We start from the raw sequence: 24,188 nt of genomic DNA, 5'->3' as shown, positions 1-24,188 counted from the left end.
TATTATCTGCCTGTACTGTTGTGCTAAGCACTGGGGATACAAACAGTCCCAGCCCTCAAAGAATTTACATTCTAGTTTGAGAGGCCAACACATAAAAGGGGAGCTAAAAATTGGAGTTGGAGGTGGGGCAAGAGGGAAAGCATAGTTTGAAAATCCAGAAAATCAGGAACTGGGCTGAAAGGAGAATAAAGGCATATTTTAGAAAACTAAAGAAAATCCATAGAAAACTAAAGTAAACATGAATGTTTTAGGAGAATGTTTAAGAATCAGAGGAAATGACTCATTGGTAATGTGCTTGATAAAGAGGGTAACCTTTGGACTTCCCAGCAGAGAACCTTATTATCTCCCCACCCTAACTTGGGCTGGGGAAGTTTACCAAAGAGTCACTGATTGTAAGTTCTTGGATAAGCTACAGTCTATTTCCTAGACTTTCTGTTCTCAGACCAGAAACCTTGCTTTGTTTTATGGGGACCTAAAGGGACCCAGATCTCAAGGGTAGCATTAGACACATCAAGACATTGGAGCTTATATTCCTTCTCATCTAAGAATTCAGAAAGCTTGATAATCAACTGATTTCACTAAAACTCTACTGCTGTAGAAAGGTAAGTGGCAGAAATGACTGTTTTTAGTTTAAGAATTTTAACCCAGTAAAAAAGAAGTTCTAAGATACAGGAAACAAGTGGTAGAAAAGATTGAAGTTTCATGTCTAGTTCATTTACTTTAACCAGAAGCCAATCATATTCCTCAGAAAAGGGAAGTGACTAGAGAAATTTTGGTCAGGAATTCATCTAAGAATGTAGATTCTTTTTCTCTTGGCACCTCAACCTTTTGCTCTATTTCCAAAAAATCAAATTATCCATTACAGAGTGTTTATAAATATTATGACAGTCCTACCCAAGTCCATGCAACCTAAAAAAAAATTAAACATTCTAATATTAAATTCAACATATTTATTGAGCACCTAATATGTATAAGACACTTACAAAAATGAATAATAAAGTCTCTGATCTTAGAGAGGAAAAGATACTCTCGTATGGGGAGAATCAGATTAGAGAAAATGAATGAAAAGAAAACTGTAATCTAGTAGGCTTTTAGTCATTTGAATGCCAAGATCACTCTGGCAGAGAGGGACCTCTGCACAGCCAAAGGGGAAGAGGTGCTGCTGATACTCCAATTGTGGATGTCCCAAGAGAACAGAGACCACCTACAAAACTGACCCCATAAGAGCTGGAGAAGACAACGTTCAGCCTTGGTCATCCAAGGGCCCAAATTTGGCACTTTAGGCCAGTAGACCTGAGGATACTGGTTTATGCACAGAGAGAAAAACTAAATGGTTCAGAAGTATTTGGATTCTGGCCAGTGCCAAGTGACATTTAATGCTATTTAAATGATAGGTGACAACACTAATGTAGCTAGGCAATGTCTACTGGCACAAGATCATGCACTCCCTTTGGGACAAGATGGTACCTGGACAATAGAATAAAGTATACTTAGCATAGTATGGTATTACAAAGTAAGGTATACTTTGCACAGAACACTAATCTGCGGTACTGTTTAGTATATATCTACGTATGCCGTTGTACATCTTCTGAGGTAGTCTATTTACCACAATACTGTGTGATGTACATACTTTGCATGTAACTATGTTTTGTAGAATTTGACAATGTGGTATAATACGTACCTACAGATTGTACACAAGAGTTTGGTATATGTGTTTTGTTTTTTGATTGGAGAGGAAGAGAATGTAGCAGGAATTCCCAATAATGAGAACCCCATCTGTGGTGAGTCCATGCACCCGGAGTTTAGGTGCTGATTAGAAGAGACTAAGGACTTCATTTCCCATGAGTCCCTGAGTCTAGGGACAGGCATTCATTGGATAAGAGCAAGGTTGCTGGGAGGAAGAAGTCAGTTGATTGGCTCCCACAGTTGAAAAAGAGTACCTGAAAGAGTAGTCCTCAGTGGTAGTTACTGTAGACAATAGCTGAGATTTCCAAAGATCAGGAAAGCATCTACTAGAGTTGTGGTGACTTGGCTGGGCTATGCATATGAGCTATGGATAAATAAACTCTGGGCATCAGAAAATGTAGAGCAAGAACAAAAAGACTCCAACTAGACAAAAGAAGTGCCAGAACCTAGAAAGGAAATCATTGTAATTTTTACTGAAGACACTCTAATCTAAATCCTTTCACAATGCACAGACTTTTCTATTTATGAAGTCAACCAGTATTTATATAAAGCACCTACCATATGCTAAGGTAAGCACTATGCTAAACATTGGTGATACGAAGTAAGGCAAAAACATTTTCTTCTCTCAAGGAGCTCACAATCTAGTGGTGCTTTTGAAAATATATTTTAATTGATACCCTTTATTTTTCCATCACCTACAATTACCATTCTGTACCCTCCTCCCCTCCAGAACCTTATAATAAAAGAATATATATATATATACACACACACACATATATATCTATGTATAGTAAAAGATAATTTAAAAAGAAGAAAAAGAAAAATACATTCAGCAAAACTAATCAAAATATTGAAAAAAATATATGACTTGTGCTATTTTCCATACCTATAGCCTCCTACTGTCTGCAAAAAGTAGCCACAGGCATCATTTCATATCTCCTCTTTGGGGCCAAGCTTGGCCATTATAATTTTGTACTATTTGGTTTCAATTATGTTGTTCTTTCCATTACATTATCATAGTAATTGTGTATATTGTCTGCCTGGTTCTGCTTACTTCAGCTCTGGATTCCTCATATTCATCGTTTCTTATAGCACAGTAATATTCCATTACATGCACCTTCCATAACTTTTTCAGCCATTCCCTAGTCAATGAACTTTGATTTTCTTTCCATTCTTTGTTATTACAAAAGGTGCTGCTATAAATATTTTGATCTATATAAGTCATTTCTTTTTGTCATTGACCTCATTTAGTATATGGCTAGCAGCTGAATCTCGGTGTCAAGAAAGATAAGGACTGAGAGAAATTTATTGCATTTGCTGATGGCGAAGTGACCTTTGAAAGAAAATCTTCAGTAGCTCTATGAGACGAGAAGGCAGATTGCTAAGGACTAAGGAACTTTTGAAGACTGTAAGTTGCAGAACAATTGCTGATATGCGTTGGAAGAAGGAGTTTCCTCTTCCACAGTTCCCAATTAACTCATAAATGCTGACCAAAAAGAAAGAAATAAGCATGAATGAGTTGAGAAAATAGAAACAGCAACTTCAGACTACTCTTTTGAGAAGTCTACAAACAAGGGAAAATGAGAGATGGAATGGCAGCTTAAAAGCATAGCATAGCCAATGGAAACGATTTTTTTTAGGATGGGAATTTCATAGAATCACAGAATCTCAGAGTTGGAAAGGATTCTAGAGGCTATCTACTCCAATCCATACCAGAAGAAAAATTCCTTTTAACAACCTGCCCAACAAGTGGCTGTCCAGCCTGAAGGTCTCCAGTGAGGGAGACCCAAGACAAACCATTACATTAATAGATAATTCTAATTCTTGGGGAGTTTTTCTTACATAAAGTCTAAATTTTCTTCTTTCTAGCTTCCATATAGTCTTCATATTTCTTCCCCCCAAAGCCAAGCAAAACAAGTCTAATCTTTCTTGTACTTAAAGAGAGCTTCAGGCTTCTCTTTTCCCCATTTTTCCATAATCATCCTCATTTCCTTCAACTGGTCCTCATAAAGCATGAACTTATGCTTCACCACCCTGGTTGCCCTCTTCAGTACACTTTCCAACTTCTAAATGTCCTTCCTAAAATTTGGTCCCCAGATCTAGACAGTCTCCAGAAGATGACACTAGATGTTTTGTGACTAGTATGGAGCATAATGGAGCTGTGCTCTTTTTATTCCTGTATACTATCCTGCTCTTAATGAAGTTTAAGATTTCTTTGGCGGGGGGGGAGGGGGGGAAGGAAGGAACTGCCATCTTAGACTTTCAGTTGTATTTTAGTCATCTGACTCTGTTACCCCATTTGGGGTTTTCTCCACAAAGAGACTAGAGTAGTTTGCCATTTCCTTCTCTAGCTCATTAACAGATATGGAAACTGAGACAAACAGGATTACATGACTTGTCCAGTGTCACATAGCTAAGAAGTATCTGAGAGCAGATTTGAAATCAGGCAGAGGAGCCTTCTAGATTCCAGGCTTGGCACTCTTTGTGCTGTGCCATCTACCTGCCCATTTTGGCTGCCATATCATACCCTTTACTCACTGAGTTTGCAGTCCACCAAAATACCTGGATCTTTTTCACATAAACTGCTGTTTAGTCATGTTTATACCATATTGTACTTATGAAATTTTTTTTAACCTGTGTGTAAGCTATCACCTTTATTCCTATTAAATTTCATTTAATTAGATTCAGGTTAACTATTCTAAGCTGTGTGTCTTTTTGGATCTTACCTGTTACCCAGTGGTTAGCTATCCATCTTGGGCATATTTGTTTAAAAAATAAAAAGGAAAGGAATCAGTGGTTAGACATAGATGGAAGATTCAAGAGAAAGAAAATGAGATAATATATGCAGCAAGATTATGGAAGAAGTAGTAGGGGTTGTGGTCAAATGCAGAGGAAAAGAAGTTAATCTTGGCGCACACACACACAAAAGGGAACTTTCCTCTGAGACAGGAGAAACAAGAGAAAAGAAAGGTGGGTTAAGAGAAACACTGAACTAGAGAGGAGGGAATTTGAGAGAACTCATAGATGACAGATTGCTAAGCCATAAGCAGCTCTCAGAGTCTTAAGTTGCAGAATGATTGATGATATGCCTTGGTAGAAGGCATTTCCTCACCAGGACTACCCAGCAAATAATTTGATGTAGGAGAAAGAGTAATGAATTATGAGTAAGAGGAAGTGGGTTTAAATTCTAACTCTACTACTCATTTTACTTCTCCTGGCCTCAGTTTCCTCAGTGGTTTAAAAAAAAAAAAGATGTTAGACTAGACAACCTCTAAAGTCCCTTCTAGCATTGACTTGTGTGAAACTTAGTTTCTTGGGGAAAAGGACATGGTAAATCAAGATGATGGCTCCATGCTTCATGCAGGATAAACCAAGTACTACAGTAACTTGAGAAGGTTAAGTAGCATCGTATCCAGAGAAAAAGCCTAAGACCTCTCTCTTATACCTATGTGACCATTGGCACTTAACCTCTTACAAATTAGTCAATAAACACTTATTAGACACCTACTATATGCCAGGTACTGTGCTAAATCTCTAAATTACAGATGGTGTTGATATGCCTCTGTGGAGGGACTTCTACCACAAGGGAATGAAATCATGTGTCCCAGCTTAAACCTAATAACACCTGGATAAAAATGTTTGGAGTATGATTTGTACCCCTTGTTTCATAAGATTTAGTATAGTATTTTATGGATTTAGAATTCACCTAACCTAATCTCCTTTCAGATATGGAGAAAATAAAGCTCTCAAAAGGGAAACTAAAGCCCTCCCAAGGTCCCATGGCAGTACCCAGAGTATAACTTCAGTTCTAAGACTGTGTTATATTGCTGCTGTTACTACAACTGCCACCAATAATAACAACTAATATTTTTGCAGTGATTTAAGGTTTGTATAGCACTTTACATGGTAGGTGAACTCCTCGAAGGCACTAATGTGCCCCGCAAAGTACCCAACTCTTTTTAATGCTCAGTAAATATGAAAACAATAATAACAATTACGGTAGCTAGGTGGCGCAGTGGACAGATCCCTAGACCTAGAAGTCAGGAAGTCTTGAATTCAAATTTGCCTCAGATCCTTACTGAGTAGTCCTAGGTAAATCGCTTTATCTCTTTTAGCCTCAGTGTTCGTATCTGAATAATGGGTATAATAATAGCACCTACCGCACAGGCTTATTTCGAGAACCAAATGGATAAACGCTGTATAAATGCTAGCTATGGTTATTTTCAGCTGGAGGAAGCCTGTTTTGTCAGTTACATCTCTTGCGTTCCCGGTACCGCCAACCCAGCTGTCAAACATTTAATCCCCCAAAGATAGAGGAAGAAGAGAAAGACTTTAAAAAAGCCTTTTCTTGTAGGTTACTCTGAGAGAGAATGACAACAGCTGATTAGGGGACTCCAGAGACCTCTTTTGCCGTCATCATAGCTCTTCGCGTATGACAGTCAAAGATGTCGCTTGAGTTGCTCTCACCGGGAGGGTGACTATCTGCATAGTTCACTAGTTTCCCTAGGGCTACCTCAAAGGAAATGAGTGGGCGGCCATCTGAGGCGGATGCTGCTGTTACCATTCGTAGAGGGCCCAAGCTGCGGAGCATGGACCCATTTGCTCCTGATTTTATTCTTTCTTTCGGCCCCAGTTCCTCCCCTGCCCCCTCCCAGCTAGTCCCGTTTCCTCCTCCCCCTCCCCACCTCCTTAGCCTAGACAGCCAAAGGTTTCAGGCTCTGCCTCCCAGCTCCAGCCTTGGCTCCAGCATAAGCCCTGCCACTTAGCAACCCTTCTGATTGCATCTCCCGGCCCACCTCCTCCTTTTCTCCCCCGCCTCTTCCGTTCCTCTAGGGAAAGGCAGAAACATCTGCATCACCCTTCTCCCACCTCAGTCTCTAGGTAATACGTTTTTCTTTTCACTTTCCTTCACCGCTCACTACCTCTTCTGCAGCTCTCAAGGTCAGATGGGCCCCAGAAGGGAGGGAGTCGCGGAGGAGGGGGAAGAGGAGAACGAGAAGAGAGAGGGGGAGTACCAGAAGCAGTTTTAGACATTCCCCCTGTGACCCCTTCCCCCCATCGTCTCTTAAAGGCCTGGATTAGTAACCATGGCCCTGGAGGGTTCCTTTTCTACCCGCCTCCTGCAGCGATCATCCCGGCGTCCGGGTGTAAAAATCCACCCCCCCACCCCCACCCCCAGCTACCCGAGGCCGAGACGTGAGTGGCTGCAGCTACAACCAGGTTTGCCAACCAGCTGGAGAGGGGGGAGGAGCCCAGGCAGTTTGCATTCTCTCCCTCTGCTCTTTGAAAACAACCAGAAAGACTTGAAATGGGCTTGGGAGGAAAGGTTAGTGGGGGACTTGTCTTAGTCATAAGGGTGGCTTGTTTTTAGATCTGAAGGAGGATACTAACTGTTCTGACATTTGGGAAGCCGAGCCGCAAGGTCTACAGGTAGGTGGCAAGCTGTAACCTCTTCCTCTCCAGTTGTTTGCACAGAGAGGTCTTTTGCTCGCCCACCCTCTGAGTGGTAACTCGTAGCTGTCAAACAAACCCCTGATACCTTTTGGAGGCATCAGCACGCATGTAAAAATAAACTTCGTATGCTTCTGCTTGGGGAAAGGTTCTGTTTTCAAGCTTTTAATGCTCCATATTACTGAGTTTCAGCGCTCTGCCTTGGGAAAACTCGTCCAACTTGTAGGGTCCAAATGGGAGGTGGGCAAGATGATTAACCTAGATTTGATTCAGCCCTGCGTATTCTAGGACATAAAAAAACACCAGACTGATAAAGGAAGTAAGCATTGTATGCCAGTCTGTGTGTGTTTGAGATGAACAAAGTCAAGGGCCAGATCGAGAATAAAAAACCGCCTTCTGAGCTGCACCATTTTCAAAGGGAAACTGGATTAAGGACAAGGTGGTGATTTAAGTGTGAGATCCCACACTGAATAAACAGGAGTTTGTTTTTTTTCTGTTTGATTCACTACTTTGAAACAAAAGAAGTCGATAAAGAATCAGCTCTTGGGTTAGATGGGTAGTTAATTACTGTCGAAAATAAGATAAATTTGCAGGCTATGTGTAATTCAGGTGTTATCTAGGATGACCTCATTCTTACCCTTCGAAATAGTTGGCAAAAGGAAAAAAAAGTGAAGGAAATGGGAGATTGATTTCACCTTGGAAACTTGTTAGTGTTCCAGTTTGGCTTCTTATTTTCCATTTTAAGCTCTTCTAGAGTTGTTTTGTTTTGGTTTTGGAGTACTCTTGTTACAATTTTATTATGCAGAAGATGTTTTTAAGATGGCAGAATATAGGAATTTGTAATTTTCTGCATTTCTTATGGGGAGGGGAGCTAATTATTTTTAGAATAGATGCTGTGTTGGGAATATAATTTTGGGGAAATTGTATCTCAGTCTCCTATGTTTTCAAATACCCTACTTACATTTCTAAGAATTTTTATTTCTTTAATAGTCCTCCTTTAATGAAAAGGAGTAAATATGATAACTTTTTGAATGACCTATATTGATCCTGTAAAACAAAAGTTGTTCAATATGAACATGTAAGTGATCTCATTCTATTTCCTTCTCTAATAAGAGGGATAATTTTTAAATATTCTCTTTCCACTATGGTAAATAACCTATGTAAATGTTTTTATTGAGGTCTTGTTTTTTTTTTCATTTTCATAATTTCCCACTTCCCTTCCCCCTCCCAGAGAGCCATCCCATATAACAAATAGTATTTTTAAAGGCAAAAAAAAAAAAAAAGGAATACATAAATACATTGAAAAAGTCCAAAACCTTTTGTGATGTGCAGTACTCCTGGAACTCCTGCCTCCACAAAGGGGTAAATTGGAACTATCCTATCTTTGATTTTCAAGTCATTTTTTGTTGATCATTTGTGTCTGACTCTTCATGACCCCTACTGGATTTTTCTTGGCAAATATACTATAGTGGTTTGCCATTCCCTTCTCTGGCTCATTTTACAGATGAAGAACTGAGGCAAACATGGTTAAGCGACTTGCCCAGGGTCAAACACATAGTAAGTGTCTAACGCTGGATCTGAACTCAGGTCTTCCTGACTCCAGGCTTAGTTCTTTAACTGCTTTGCACTCTAGGTGCCCTTTCAAGTCATACTTAATCCTTATAATTTTGCTACATTCAGTTTTATTTATTTATTTTTTGTATGTGATGGTTTCCATCTACATTGTTAGAGAAATTGTGTGTATTTTGTTAGCTCAACTTGTCATACACCATTAACTCATGTAGATTTGTTTATACTTTGTATTCATCACATTCACTATTTCTTAGGTTATAGTAATATTCCATTATATTCATGTACCACAGTTTGTTGAGCTATTCCACAATCAGTTGGCATCTACTTTTTTTTCAATTCTTTGTTATCACAAAAGGTGCTGTTATAAATATTTTGGTATATATGAGGACTTTCATCTTATCAATAGCTTTCTTGGGGTATAGTACAATAATGGAATCTCCAGGTCAAAGGGTATGGATATTTGGAGTCACTTTACATAATCCCAAATTGCTCTCCAAAAGGTTGTATGATTCATAGCATAGCTCCAACAAAGGTGTTAGTGTGCCTCTCATCCCACAGTGCCTTCCAACATTGAATATTACCCAGGTCAACCAGACTGGAAATGGTCTCTAACCTGAGGTAGCCAGAGCAGAACAGAGCAAGCTAAAGACAGGGGAGTCAGGAGTCAAATAGAAGTTTAATTTATTTCAGAGTGAGGAAAATGCTTGTGACCAGAAAACCCCCTTCTGAGAAGGAGGGCTTAACATGCTGGGTCAAAGGCAGAGCTTATATACATGAAAGGGACTGGACACAACACAATTGTTCTTAGGTCTTGAGTAAGCAGTTCCCTTGGCTGACATTTCTTGGGCATGGGTCTTATGGGAACAGTCTCTCAAATATTAAGGTTGTCGAGAAAAATGGGAAAATAATTTCACTTTCTGTACCATTATCAATACAATTTATGTGGAAAATCTAATTCATCCTTAATGAACAAATCTTTAATCCAATTTTGAGAACTTATTAGCAAAACATACTCAAAGCCTGAATTTCCATGATAAATAACTTGGAAGTCAATCATATTCATATACACATAGTTCTTAGAGAAAACAGTCTAATCCTGTTGCTTTTCTCAAAATTTATTATTCTATTTATTTAGAAAATTTTTATATTACATCTTTGACTTATTATATTGTCTAATCATTCCATCCTTAGGAAGATATTATCTTTAAATTATAATTTGACCACAAATATAGGTTAAAATTGTCAGAGGTTTGGGGTGACTATGTGGTACACTGAATAGAGCACTGTCCCTGGAGTCAGGGGGACCTGAGTTCAAATCTGACCTCAGACACTTAACACTTACTAGCCATGTGACCTTGCCATTTGCTCTGCCCTCCCTCCTCCAAAGAGCAAAAAAATAAAAATAAAATTGTAAGAGGTTCATACTTGAATCATATTATAGTAACTTAGAGATGTTCTAGTATGGATCTGTTATTTAATAGATTTAGTGTTGTGCTTACAAAACTTCTTGATTATAGAAATTTGCTGTAAAAGGAAAAATAGGAACATAGTTATAACAATGTCATATATCATAACAGAGGGAAAAATTCTGTCTATGGTTGGGGGGGGGGGGCGGAGAAGAGATTCCCTTAGCTCTGTTTGATTCCAGGCATGAGTCATATCTGACAGTCAATCATGTAGTTACAGAATGTTAAAGTCAAGGTTTAGTATTAATTCAGCAAGGAAATAGCACAATAGGGATAGAGAGTCCAGATGATTCTACCTAGGCCATGTTTGAGGTCATCCCCAAAACCTTTCCGAGGCACAGTCATCTACCTTTTAGCAGTTCCCACATTGTGACATATGTCTACTGGCTTTATGACAATTCCAACAACTATCCTGGTAAATCAAAGTTCAAAACCACAGTAAGTTATAGCCCCAGGATTAATTTACTTTAAATTATTTACAGATAAATTTACTTTAAATAGCAAAATTTCACTAATTACAACTTAGGGTTTGAACATCTTTCCTGATGTTCCCCTAACAGTTAATATTTCAATTATCTTTTACTTATAAGTTAAAAGTACCCATATTCTGGGGTTTTAGACATACAGCAAACACCTGATAGTTGACTCATTATTAATATATTGAAGTTACATATTTAAACCACCTTATACACTTTCATAATACCCAGGGAAGAAATCATTTCTGGTCTGGTTGACATTAATTGGTGTCAGAAGTGGATCAGTCTCTCAAGTCTTAAGGGTTGCCAAGTCTTGTGATCATTCAATAGAGTATAGAACCAAAGTCAGGGTGGTGGGAACAGGAGTGTAGTACCTGGTTCAGTTGTCTTGGCAGTTATAAGAAACAGGGATTGTGAGCATGTCAAGAGATATGATGGATGGCTTTAGATTGCAGCATGTTGGCTCTCACATCCCTGGGAAATAGGGGAAGCTCCAACAAATCTAAATAGTTATTGATTAATATGAAAATCATAAATCCCTCAGTGAATACACTTTGCCATAGGATGAAATCATCCAGAGTAAAAAGGATTCTTGTTATACCAAGTGTGGGGCACAGCCTGTTTGCTGGACCTTAGTGTTGGGAAATATGGGGTCTCCAAATACCCTGACACCAATTTTTATGATCTTTGTCAATTTTCAGATTGTGACGTGAAACCTCAGAGTTGTTTGGATTTGCATTTTTCTTATTAGTGATTTGGAGCATTCTTTCATGTGGTTGTTAATACTTTGGAATTTTTCTTTTGTGAATTGCATGTTCATATGCTTTACTTATTTATTGAGGAATGGCTGTGATATATATACACATACATATGTTTGTCAATTGTTAATTAACCTTGGATATCAAACCCACATCAGAGAAATTTAATACAATTTTTTTTCTATTCATCTGCTTTCCTTCTTATCCTAGGTACATTACTTTTGTTTGCATGGGAGATTTTTGGTTTCATGTAATCAAAGAATGTTTTATCTTTTATAATTGCCTCTATCTCTTGGTTAAGAATACATCTCTTATCCATAGCTATGAGAGGCACTTGATGAATTCCTTTTCTAATATATTTTATAGTATGAACTTTAATATTAAAGTTACATATCGATTTACAATGTATTGAGGAATATAGTGTAAGGTTTTGGTCTAAATCAAATTTCTGCCAGACTGCTTTGCAGTTTTCCCAGCAGTTTTTAATCAAATAGGAAGTTATTTCCTAGGCAATTTATATTTTCTATTTTATTGGAAAAAGATTGTCATATGTAAATTTTAAATCTTAGTAAGTTGTAACTAATAGACTTAATAAATTTTTAAAACATCTGTTGTATTATTTCATTAATATTTTAGATGTTAATTTTAAAAATACTTGAAACAAAAGCAAGTAACTGTTCCAGTTTTTTTGTTTTTTGTTTTGCTTTTTGGAGGGCAATTGGGGTTAAGTGACTTGCCCAAGGTCATACGGCTAGTAAGTGTTAAGTGTCCGAGTCCGGATTTGAACTCAGGTCCCCTGACTCCAGGGCTGGTGCTCTATTCACTGCTCCACCTAACCACTATAAAAGCCAGATAACATAATCACACGTGACATAAGATTTCTGCAGTGGTAAGACAGTGTAATAGATAAAATGCTAGCTTTAAACCCTGCCAGAACTGGCTCAAGCCCCACTTAATTTATATATTACCTGTTTGACCATAGCAACTTAATCTCTTTAAGCCTGTTTCCTCCTTTGTAAAATGGATAGAATAATAGCATCAACCCCAAAGGTTTGTAGTGAGGGTCATATAAGATATTGTGGATGTATAAAAGTAATTTTTATATGATAAAAATTTGCACAACAAATTTTTAAAGTACAATGAAAATGTGACCTGCTATTATTATTACCATAGTGTCAAGTATAAAAGACTTTTGTTTTTACCAACTGAATACTGGAGTTCTCCTAAATGATTCATTTTAAGTTAGTTTAAATATTTAATTGCTTGAAAAATAAATATTGCCCTGTTCTTTACATAATGGTAATTATATCATTTCTTCTTGATTCTACAGAGAGTTTTAATTAGCATCAAAGGCAGTTATCCTTTAAAACATTTGAAGGAAGATATTTTCTTTATTTTACTTAAGGGAAATCTAATTCAATTTAAAACCCTGCAGTAATTTCTCTTTATCAGCAGCTTTTTAAAGAGCTAATAGCTTGAGCAATTACTTGTAGTGTTTCATCCTTAGAACATTATGCCAATCATCTAGCTAATTTTGAAGAACCAGCATTTTTTTTAATTTTAAAAAGTGATTGCTTTAAAAACTAAGCATTTTAAAGCAAACTTTATATAAATTCATAATCCAATTTGATTTGAGAATAATGATATGTCTTTGACAAAAATGTAGCTAAGGGGGAAAACTCATAAAACAGTCATGGAATCTAAAAATAATGAAATAAACCAACAAAATTTTCATATTACTACAAGAAGTGGAAGAGTTCCATAATTATAAAGTAGTTGAGAATAACTACACAACTCCCTAAATCTAAATCTAACTCCCTAAAATGATTTGACTTATTCATGGGAAAGGTGGTTGTGATATTTTTATTATTACTTTGAATGCATGATACCCTTTTATTAAGCATATTAGCATGAAATAAAATATACCTGTTCAAAACTAACAGCTGGTCTTGGTGAATTAAGCATAATTCTGAATTACTTTGTTAAGGCTAAAATGACAAATGTGACAATTGAATAAAGAAATGACAGGTTATAAACTTCTTCAGTTTTTCAAAATAACACCTTGGGATAATACATTATATAGTTTGAATAATTTAATTTAAACAAATACAAATATAAGACCAGCCCTGTCTATACCTGTAGCTACAAATATACAAACCTAGAAAAACTAATCCAGGTTCAAGATGATCTGGGTCAGCAACCACTAAAATCCATTAGCACATGAGGCCTCACCACTGTGTCGACTCTGAATAAATGTCTTATTTTGAACTAATGTGTTCTCAGGTTGAGCAAACAACAGAGCAAATAAAATGAAAAGAAAAAAATCTCTACCATGTGCCCCACACATGTAGAGAACATGTTTGGCATAGGCATGACTGGACATTCTCATATTTAGTACTTCAGAGTTGAGAAATGCACTTGAGCTGTGCTTTGTTAGTCATATATTCTCTGTGGTCTTCATAGTATAGACATTGTTCTCTGCTACTGTCTGGTGCTCTTAAGCTCACTGGTCTCTTTAGAATCAGCTGGTTTCTCTACTATTATAAGTATAAAGCCTCTCTCTGAGGAGAGCTTTTTATTGAATAGATGAGGGTTGTAAGTTTCCATGCCCAGTTAGACAAGCAACGGAAGGTAGCAGAATAGCTTATGTTAAGATTAAAGAGTAGTCTTTTCTTTTAACTCTATGTGCTCATTAGAATTTTTTATCCTAAATGTCTTTGTCTTAGAGTTAGGAAATTTTTCTGAACCCCTATTGTATCTCAAATTGGGGTCTTACGTCTCCCAAACCTATTTGGATGACTCTGCTTCTAAAATTTTCACAAAAACTGTGTTGGGATTGTAATGAAGATTAATTCTCATTTCTAAGATATTTTTGACTTAACTTTTTTCTTTTTATATCACCTTTATTTCTTCTTTCCTCTCCAAATAGTGCAAATCACCAGCAGTTCTATATATTACCAACAAATTTCAGTGGGAAGAGATAGAAAAAAAATCCATAAAATAAGTACACCCAGTATAAAATCCTTGGGAGTCTATCTGCCAAGTCATATCCAGGGATATATGAACACAATTACAAAGCACTTCATTCAAATAAAAATAAATATAACTAATCGCAGAAATATTAATTACTCATGAGTACACTAAGTCATTATAATGAAAATGACAATACTACATAAATTAATTTATCTAGTGTAATACTAGCCAAACTACCAAAGAATTACTTTATAGACCTAGAAAAATAAAATTAAATTAAATTTATCTGAAGGAACAAAAAGTCAAGAATATCAAGAGAATTGATGAAAAAAATATGGAAAGGAAGGGGACCTAGCACTACCAGATTTCAAAGTATGCTACAAAGCTGTAATCACTTTACAAAGGATGTAATCATTAAAAACAATTTGGTATTGGGTAGGAAATTGGTTGTTCAATGGGAACAAATGATGTGTAGGGTTTACAGAAGCAAATGAACACAGCAACTGAATGTTTTCTAAACCCAGAGATCTCAGCCAATAGAGCCAGAACTCCCTATATGACAAAAACTATTGGAAAAGTAGTCTAGCAGAAATTAGGTCAACATCTGACAGTGTATACCAAGATAAACTCAAAATGGATGCATGTTTTAGACATAAAAAGTGATTTCATAAGCAAATTAGGGGAGCATGGTAAAATTGCCTGTCACATCTGTAGATATGGGAAGAGTTCTTAACCAGAAGGGAGAGAGAGCTTTACAGGAGTTAAAATAGATATATTTTATTATATAAAATTTTAAAATCTTTACAAAAACAAAACTAATACACCTAAAATTAGAAGAAAAGCAGGAAAGTAGGGAAAAATCTTTGCAGCAGGTATCTCTTATGAAGGTCTTACTTCTAAAGCATATAGGGAACTGAGTCAAATTTATAATGATAAGAGCTATTCCCCAACTGATAAATATTCAAAGACTATGTATAAGGATAGCTAGGTGGCACAGTGGATAAAGTACAGGGCTTAAAGGCAAGAAGATTCATCTCACTGAGTTCAAATCTGACCTCAGACACTTAATAGTTGTGTGACCCTGGACAAGTCAGTTAACCCTGTTTGCCTCAGTTCCTCATCTGTAAAATGGAGAAGAAAATGGCAAAACCACTCTGATATCTTTGCCAAGAAAACCCGAAATGGCAACATGAAGAGTTAGACATGACTGAAATGAATGAAGAACAGCCTGCATGGGTAGTTTTCAGAGGAAGCAGTCAATACCATTACTAGTCATATTAAGAATGTTCTAAATCAGTAATAATTAGAGAAATGTAAATCAAACAACACTGAGGAACTACCTCACAACCATTAGATTAGCTAAGATGACAAAAAGGAAAATAATATACTGAAGGGGAAGTGGGAAAACAAGTATGTTAATGTACTGTAGTGAATCTGAGAACTAGTTCAACCATCCTGGAAAGTAATTTGAGCTATGCCCCAAAGGCTATTAAACTGTGTGTGCTCTTTGACCCAGCAATACCTCTATCAGATCAAAGAAAGGGGGAAAGGGGGGCAGCTAGGTAGCACAGTGAGTAAGAGCACCGGTTCCAGTGTTGAGAAGACCTGGAAATCGAATCCCGGGCTCAGACACTTAGCACCCACCCAGAAACACCTGGCCATGTAGCCTTGAGCAAGTTACTTAACCCCAATTGCTTAGGGGTGGCCAGGTGGCTCAGCGAGTAAGAGCACCGGCTCCAGTGTCGGGATGACCTGGACCAAATCTGGGCTCAGATACTCAGCACCACACCCAGAAATAACTGGCCGTGTAACCTTGAGCAAGTTACTTAACCCCGATTGCTTTTAAAAAAAAAAGAAAGGGGAAAAGGGCCTATATGGACAAAAATATTTTATAGTTATTCTTTCTATGGTAGCAAAGAATTGGAAAGTAAGGGGATGTTCATCAATTTGGGAGTATATGAATGTGATGGAATACTATTGTGCTGTAAAAATTATGACAGGGATAGTTTCAGAAAAGTCTGGGAAGACCCTTATTAACTGATACAAAGTGAAGTAAGCAGAACCAAGATAACAATTTACACAGTAATAACAATATTATAATCAACTTTGAAAGACTTATTAATTCTAATCAACACAATGATTCACCATAATTCCAAAGGACTCATGATGAAACATACTATCTACTTCAAGAGAGAGAATTAATATAGATTCAGAGTGCAGAATAAAGCATATTTTTTCTTAAAAAAACTAATGCAAACATTTGTTTTGCATGACTATACATGTTTGCAATAGGTTTTGTTTTTTCTTGGCTTCTAAATGTGGGAGATGGAGGGAGGAGGAGAGAATTTGGAACTAAAAAAAAGGTTTAAAAAATCTGTGCTTTAAAAATTTTTTTTTAAATAAATAGGTCTCAGTTGAGAGGTTAAAAAAAACAAACCAAAAACCATAAAAGGTTATTTTTATATATAGGTATTAAAAAAAACTATTCCTAATGAAACCAATATAATAAGGCTTTTCAAAAATGGCAGATCATATTTCATCATTTGAAAGACTCAGTTAGTGAATAGAGCACCAATCCTGGAGTCAGGAGGACCTGAGTTCAAATCTGGCCTCACATACAACACAAAAACTAGCCACGTGACCTTGGGCAAGTCGCTTAACCCCAGTTGCCCTCCAAAAAGCAAATAAATAAATAAATAAAAGACTCCATTACTTTTAGGAACATTTTTTCTTTTTTCAGATCACAAATTTTCATAAAATTGGCAGTATTGTCTAGAAAGGAGGCAACTAGGTGGTACAATGGATAGAGCATTAGACCTGGAGTCAGAGATATCTGAATTCAAATCCAGCCTCATACACTTACTACCTGTGTGACTGTGGGCAAGTCACTTAACTCCTATTTGCTTCAGTTCTTCATCTGTAAAATGGGTACACACTGAAGAGGAAAAGGGCAAAACACTTCAGTATCTTTGCTAAGAAAACCTAATGGACAAAGTCCTTGGGGTCATGTAGAGTCAGACACAACTGAACAGCAACTACAACAGAAAAGTTCACCCCAAATGAGGTTAGCAACACATCAATTCTGTGAAAGACAAATAGTACAGATATAATTCATACTAATAAGAAGAAATGTTGTAAATAAACTACATCATGCAAGACATAAAAATAACTATCAATAAAACAAAAACATTTATTTTTCCTACTATGTGCAGGACATTGTTAGTTATTGTAGATCCATTGAAGCAATACTTTTTTTTGTTTTTTTGCCTTTTGGAGGGCAATTGGGGTTAAGTAACTTGCCCAAGGTTGCATGGCTACTTTGTGTGTGTGTGTGTGGGTGTTAAGAGTCTGAGGCTGGAACCGAATCCTGGTCCTCCCAACTCTGAGGCCTGCACTTTACTCACTGTGCCACCTAGCCGCCGAAGCAATATTTTAACTTAAATAAAATCCACTAAGCAAGACAAGTCCAATTGCAACAGGGTTAGCAGGCAGACCCCCTTGCCTGTAACAGTTACATGAGTCAACAACATCATTTGTAGGTTACTCCTCAGTCTGCTACTTCATTCATTTCCATATTTGATCTTATTAGGCAGAACTTGAGGATAATTCAAAGGGACACTTGTGTATTTCTTCACTAATAACATTTCAACATATCTCTCAGTCAGATAAACTTGGAACCTTGTTCTCAAGTCATGAAATAATTATTTAATATATTGGAGAAATCTTCTTTCCCAGTAGCAACTACTAATTTCTCTACTAAGTCATTTTTAATCTCCCCAAATTAAATAAATAGCAAAGTGAATATATAACTTATTAATAATGTAAGACTGGTAATTATTTACAATATATTAGCTGGGAGAATAATTATAGCCAGAGTCACTTCAAACTCTCATTGTAACACTCCTCACTTTTGAACATACAGTCCTACACCATTTAGTTCACTCCAGATAAATTCCTTCTCAAGAAACCTCTTCACAAGGTAAGATTATAATAGTTGAATAAAGACAGAAGATATCTCCATATTTCTCTCCCAGAAGGAACAGGGCAACAGTGTCTAATTTTTTTTCAATGCTTTACTGTTAGTCTCTCTCAAGACTTATTTCCTGCAAAATTCTTCTTGTTTTTTCATAAAATAACAATTAAAACAATTTTAATGAGAAAGAAGTTTCTTCTCACCATCTCTGTTTTCTCTATAGTTTGTATCAGAGATTTTATAATTACACATATTTCTTCTGACTCCATAAGGAGAGGCGCCTCATAGAATAACAGTTAACAATTATAATTCTTAACATCTCTCCTTATAAGAAATAACAGTCTCAATAGTCTCTGGTGGAGGGGCTTTTGCAACAGGGGTTACACAATCTATGTTCTTTCTCTTGTGTCAGAAAACCTGTAAAGGTCTCTCTGTCTAGGATGAAATAACTTGACTGAGAACCTACTTTTCCTCATTTAAAACATTTCAACAACTAAAAGTAAATTCACTGGGTGAATCATTGGGTGAAAAAACTACTTTAAATCAGTTTTGTTAAGACCCCATAATTTAAAAAGAAAAGTTATTTTGAATGATAGATGTCTCTTAATACAAAGTAGTTTGTATATGATCCTGTATAATTCAAGACAACTAAGAAAACCAGATGAAGTGTGAATTCATAAATTTTTTTTTAGTTAAGGGGGAGTCCATAAGATGGATTCAAACATACTCTCAAATTCTTTTTAGAGAGTCATTCTGGCCTAGTAGGTAGAGAATTGACCATGGAGTTTAAATGACGTGGGTTCAAGTCCTATTTCTGGAGAACTAAATAAGACTATAGGACACAGAAAAGATGCTTATTTGCTTTGGGAGAATTTCCTCACACTAATTAAAACATAAGTCTGATCACCCCACCCCCTCAAAAACAAAACTTTAAAAGCATGAATAAATTGTCAATGTGATTCTGTGGGACCTATGATTGTTGCTGTTGTTCAGTTATTTCTGTTGTAGCTGAGTCTATGACTATTTTGGGGTTTTCTTGGCAGAGATACTAGAGTGGTTTGCCATTTCTTTCTCCAGTTCATTTTACAGATGAGGAACTGAGGCAAACAGGGTTAAGTGACTTGCCCAAGGGTCACACAGCTAGTAAGTGTCAGACTAGATTGAACCCACAGAGATTAGTCTTTCTGACTCCAGGCCCAGCACTCTATCCACTGTACCACCAGGACCTATGATTACCCCATTAAGGAATAATTATTGGTGTATGTGGTGACATGTACTTTTTTTTCTGCTATCAAAATTAATTCACTTTAGATATTCATGTTCATATATGCAGACCATAGCAATAGGAGGCATAAAAGTGAAGGAAGGTAGATGGAAAGGAGGGGGTATTTAAGTCCTCTTCCGAAAAAGAAACGACCAGGGAAGTCTGAAATTCTGAAATATTTGTCAAAGGCTTCCTACTCCAAGAAGTAAAAAAATACACTGTGTAGGAATGATCTCTTCTGGCTTTTGCTATTATAAAGAAGACATCAAGAAGAAAGGGAGGTACAAAGATGAAGTGGAAGATTTCCTTGGTTACCTGAGAGAAGTCAGAAGAAAAGCTACTCAGGGAAAGGGAAATCCTAACAGAAGAGAATCTGCCTGCAAGGGCTTTGATAGGATGCTAAAGTGAGGTTCTAGAGGTCCAGTGTTGTATACTCATGTACCTGGAGGAAGAGCTTTTTACTCTTTAAGAAAAGCAGGAGAATTATAAAAGATCATTCCAATCAAGGCTTGTGGAAACAAAAGACTAGAGATCTGAATATATCAATAGTTGGTTAGTAGCAAAAGCATCCTACCAAGGTGATAGTTTCCCTTTGAAAGCTGGTACAACAGCATTTGATGACACTTAGGTCATTTAAAGCTATTTTAATAGAGAGGTTTGATTATTTTAAAAAATGAAACATGCTTATTTTCATCTCAGATAAACAATGGCTCTAGCATTTCCTGTACTGACTACTTGGCAGCACACTAGTAGCTAGGTGCATAGTGGATATTTAGCCTCAAAAACCTACTCTACTAAGTATGACCCTGAGCAAGTTACTTAACCTCTGCCTCAGTTTCCTCATCTGCAAAATGAAGATGATATCAGCACCTTCCTCCCAAGATTGTTGTGAGGATAAAATGAGTAAATATTTATAACACACTTTTAAAATTTGAAAATGCTATTTAAATGTTAGCTGCTATTAGAAAGCTGGCTGGCACAGTAAATAGAGTGTTGGGTCTGGAGTTGGGAAGATCTAAGTTTAAATCCAGTTTCAGATACTTACTAGCTGTGTGACCCTGGGTAAGTCACTTAACCTTTCTCTGACTCAGTTTCCTCAACTGAAAAACGAGGATAATAATAGCACCAAGGTTATTGTGAAGATCATGTTAGATAATATTTGTCAAAGTGCTTAGCAGAGCTCTGTCACGTAGTAGGTGCCAAATAAATGTTTGTTTTCTTCCTGCTTCACCATCACTAAGGTACTTCGTGGTAATATCGCCTACTTGTAGAGAAAGCACCTATTAGAAAAAAAATACTTTTTTGAATGTTGAAACAGCATCTGAAGTGATGACAGTGTTATGTGTGAATTAAAATAAACTAGCACATAGGGGATCAACTAGCAAGGAAAACAGTGGCCAAGGATGTGTCCCCTAAATATGGAGAGTAGGGTGAATTTTGCAGTGATCTGTAGTTATATTAATATTTCTGTCATAGCCAAGCGACTGCTATCTCTATTCAAGGTGCAGCCTGGCGTCGCTCTTAGAAGAGAATGTAAAGGGACTTAAGGAATACTTCTCTATTCTCTGGGTTATCAGGAGAATGAACTTCTCCTTTAAAAAAAAGTGGAAACAAGAGAGAGCAAAAACAAACAAGTAAAAATTTCAGAAGCAGCAGAGCATTGTTCTGACCTCTTAGCATTTTGGAGGATGGAAGAATGTTACTAGAGTGAAGAGTTTGTTGAGCTTTTAGAGCCACAGGAATTGTCAATGCTCTTCCTAAAGTACTTGTTCTGTCTCATCCAACTCTTCATGACCCCATTTGGGGTTTTCTTGGCAAAGATAGTGGAGTGGTTTGCCATTTCCTTCTCTAGCTCATTTTACAGATAAGGAAACGGTTGCAAATAGAGTCAAATGACTTGCCCAAGGGTCACACACTTAGTATTGTCTGAGGCTGGATTTGAACTCAGGAAGATGAGTCTTCCTGACTCCACACCCAGCACTCTATCCACTGTGCCACCTAGTTGCCACATTCTTCCTAAAAGGGAACTTTAAAGAGGAAGTAGCTGTTTATACAGAAATGATGATATGGATCTGGTTAGAGATCTGCCTATAAGGGAGTGTAGAAGAGATGGATCACCTCTTACAGAGGAGTGATGAACTCAAAGTGTAGGTAGTTGTTTTCAAAATGGCTAAGGTGAATTTGTTTTGCTTGACTATGTATATTTGTTATAAGGTTTAATTTCTCTCTCTCTTTTTAATGAGAGAGAAGAGGGAGACAGGGGAGAGAGAAAATAAATTATTGATTGAAAAAAAATTTTTTTTTTCAAAAAAAGAAATGGTGGCTTATTACTGAAGAGATCTGAGGCAGCTATTTGTCAACCTGATGATCACAATAAAGGAGTCTGCATTTTTCCCGGAGTGCTAATCCAACCCCAGAGCTTGAAGTAAGAAATAGGAGCCATAAAAGGAGCTACCTTGATTTTTCTCTTTCTCCAGTCCAGGATAGCTTTGAACCTCAGGGGCTAAACTGGAATTGGAATTGAAGTGGGAGACCCCCCTCTGAAGCCTCTTCTGGTAGCAGCTGCTTTTTCTCTGTTCAAGCTGCAATTCTTGCTACTGTCCTTTCCCTTGGCTATTTTCCAAGACCCCATCTCTTCCTATGAACCCACCTTTTATGCCTTATATTGGTCTTACAAGCCTTCTTCACTACTTTCCCTAACTATTCCACATTCCTTTCTGCATAATTAATCCACCCCATTTAGTGTCCCTCAAATACTGTGGCCTAGATTTTCTAGGACAGTCTGACTTTCATCTTTTCTGTTGCATTCATTAAAAAAAATCCTTTGTCATATCATGTGGAATGATGTTGGACTCAGATAATATGACGAACATTTCAATGATTCTCCCTAAGAGTTGAGGGAATCCAAAAGACAGGAGTTGTTTCAGACTCTCATTTTTATTTTTAGCTGTTGCTTAAAGAGATAGGATCTGTCTCTCCCCTCTCTAGTTCCACATTGACTTTGATTGTTGCTAGATGTAGCCTGCATCCCCACTTTTCCTTCAAATTGATCAAAGAAGAAAACAACCAGGACTTTTAGTTTGATTTTCCTGTCTACTCAATGAATTTGAAAAGGAAAAAGCAGGGTCTGGGAGAGACAGTTCCACCATTTTGGAGATTCCTTTTGTTACTGTAAGTAGGACAAAGGATCTCTAGTAATTTCAGTCATGTCACTAAATCTAGGACAAAAGGATGTCCTTATATTAAGGAAACTAGACAAAGTCTCTACCCCAATTCAAGGAAGCTGAAGAGAATAGATGTCCTCATCAATGCCAGCACCCTGCAAAGGATTGGAGAACCATGAAGGTATCACTTCCTCCAGTTGAAATTGAACATGAGACTGATCCCAGCAAGGGTAAAATTAATTACACATCGTGTGCATTCCCCCATTAGATCCTAGAGGATAGGGACTATCTTTTACCTCTTTCTGCGTGCCCAGCACTTAGTACAAGACATATAATGAATGTTTATTGATTGATTTATTAATTGATGTAGCAATCTCTATAATTCCTAAAGAGATAGGTAGGTCCTAATCTGTATCATGGCTACACTTGGACTCATGGCATGTACCAATGCTCACCATAGAGCCCCTTTCCTATAGGAATGGGGGTCTCGGCTTAGCGACAGGAGTGTCTGGTGCATATCTCTTGGCTGAATCTCTAGTGAGCATTGTTTTCACTTTGATTCCTACTTGGATGCATTCTCTCCAGGCTCTATGATAACACAGGACTTGAATGAACATAGAGCCAAATGCAGATAAGTTCCTGACTGCATCTTCAAAAGGAGATCTGGGGCCACAATGGCCAGAGCATTTCAGATGAGCTACCAGAATCTATTCCTTAGAGTCTTTGCTTGGTTGTTAATTCCTTTACTTTATACTAAGAATTTCACAAAGGCTAGGCCAACTTTGACCATCATGTGCTAACAATGATTGAAGCTCTTAGTCTCACTTGAAGACTTTCTATTCTTTGAGCCAAATGGAAACAAAATTTGCAGAGCTCATCTCTTGTTCTAGGACCTTCCCATAGCTTTCCACCTCCATTTTATTAATATCACTTAAGGCCACTGGACTTGACTTAGTATTTTCCAACATAGCTGTCCCCCAAATAAAGTGGCCTGTTAAAAGCTTTGAACTTAACTCTAAAATATTTGTATAAGAGATTGCACATAATTTGTACAGATTGTAAAGAATTTGTACAAATGTACATATAGGAACTCTGGAGATGTCTTACCTCTAGCCATTAACTGAGGAAAATTCTTCCTTGGATTTTGAAATCAACAACTATTAATTAGAGCCACATTCCTTGGGAGCCACACCAAAGAAAACATCTAAGGTATTCTAGGCTTAGAATCTATTCTTATACTTTGAAGGGAAATAAAGATCAGTGGTTGGAAAAAGTGAAGCTGCCCATTGACAGAGGGGAAGATTCTCTTTCTCTCTCTCTCTCTCTCTCTCTCTCTCTCTCTCTCTCTCTCTCTCTCTCACACACACACACACACACACACACACACACACACACACACACACAC

General features: G+C 37.2%; 1 protein-coding gene across 9 annotated transcripts in view; it reads left to right on the top strand.

Annotated features, from left to right (window-relative positions):
• The first annotated feature begins 330 nt into the window (after positions 1–330).
• Positions 331–24,188, top strand: part of INPP1 (inositol polyphosphate-1-phosphatase) — a 64,108-nt gene continuing 40,250 nt past the window's right edge. For 2 of the 9 annotated variants that reach the window (XM_069070212.1, XM_069070211.1), the window contains exons 1-2: positions 6,392–6,627; positions 7,058–7,116. The gene's annotated coding sequence lies outside the window, so the exon portion shown is untranslated. Of the gene's footprint in view, positions 603–6,391; positions 6,628–6,954; positions 7,117–24,188 lie in introns of those variants that run through there. The other 7 variants (XM_069070219.1, XM_069070217.1, XM_069070214.1 and 4 more) reach the window with 5 other exon arrangements.

This window comes from Petaurus breviceps, unplaced genomic scaffold (assembly GCF_028583685.1).
Source record: "Petaurus breviceps papuanus isolate PSGF00001 unplaced genomic scaffold, PetGlider_PUasm1.0 90804, whole genome shotgun sequence".
In the NCBI taxonomy this organism is placed as follows: Eukaryota; Metazoa; Chordata; class Mammalia; order Diprotodontia; family Petauridae; genus Petaurus; species Petaurus breviceps.
Note: the sequence above shows the minus strand (reverse complement) of the source record. Positions and strands in the feature narration are given on the sequence as shown.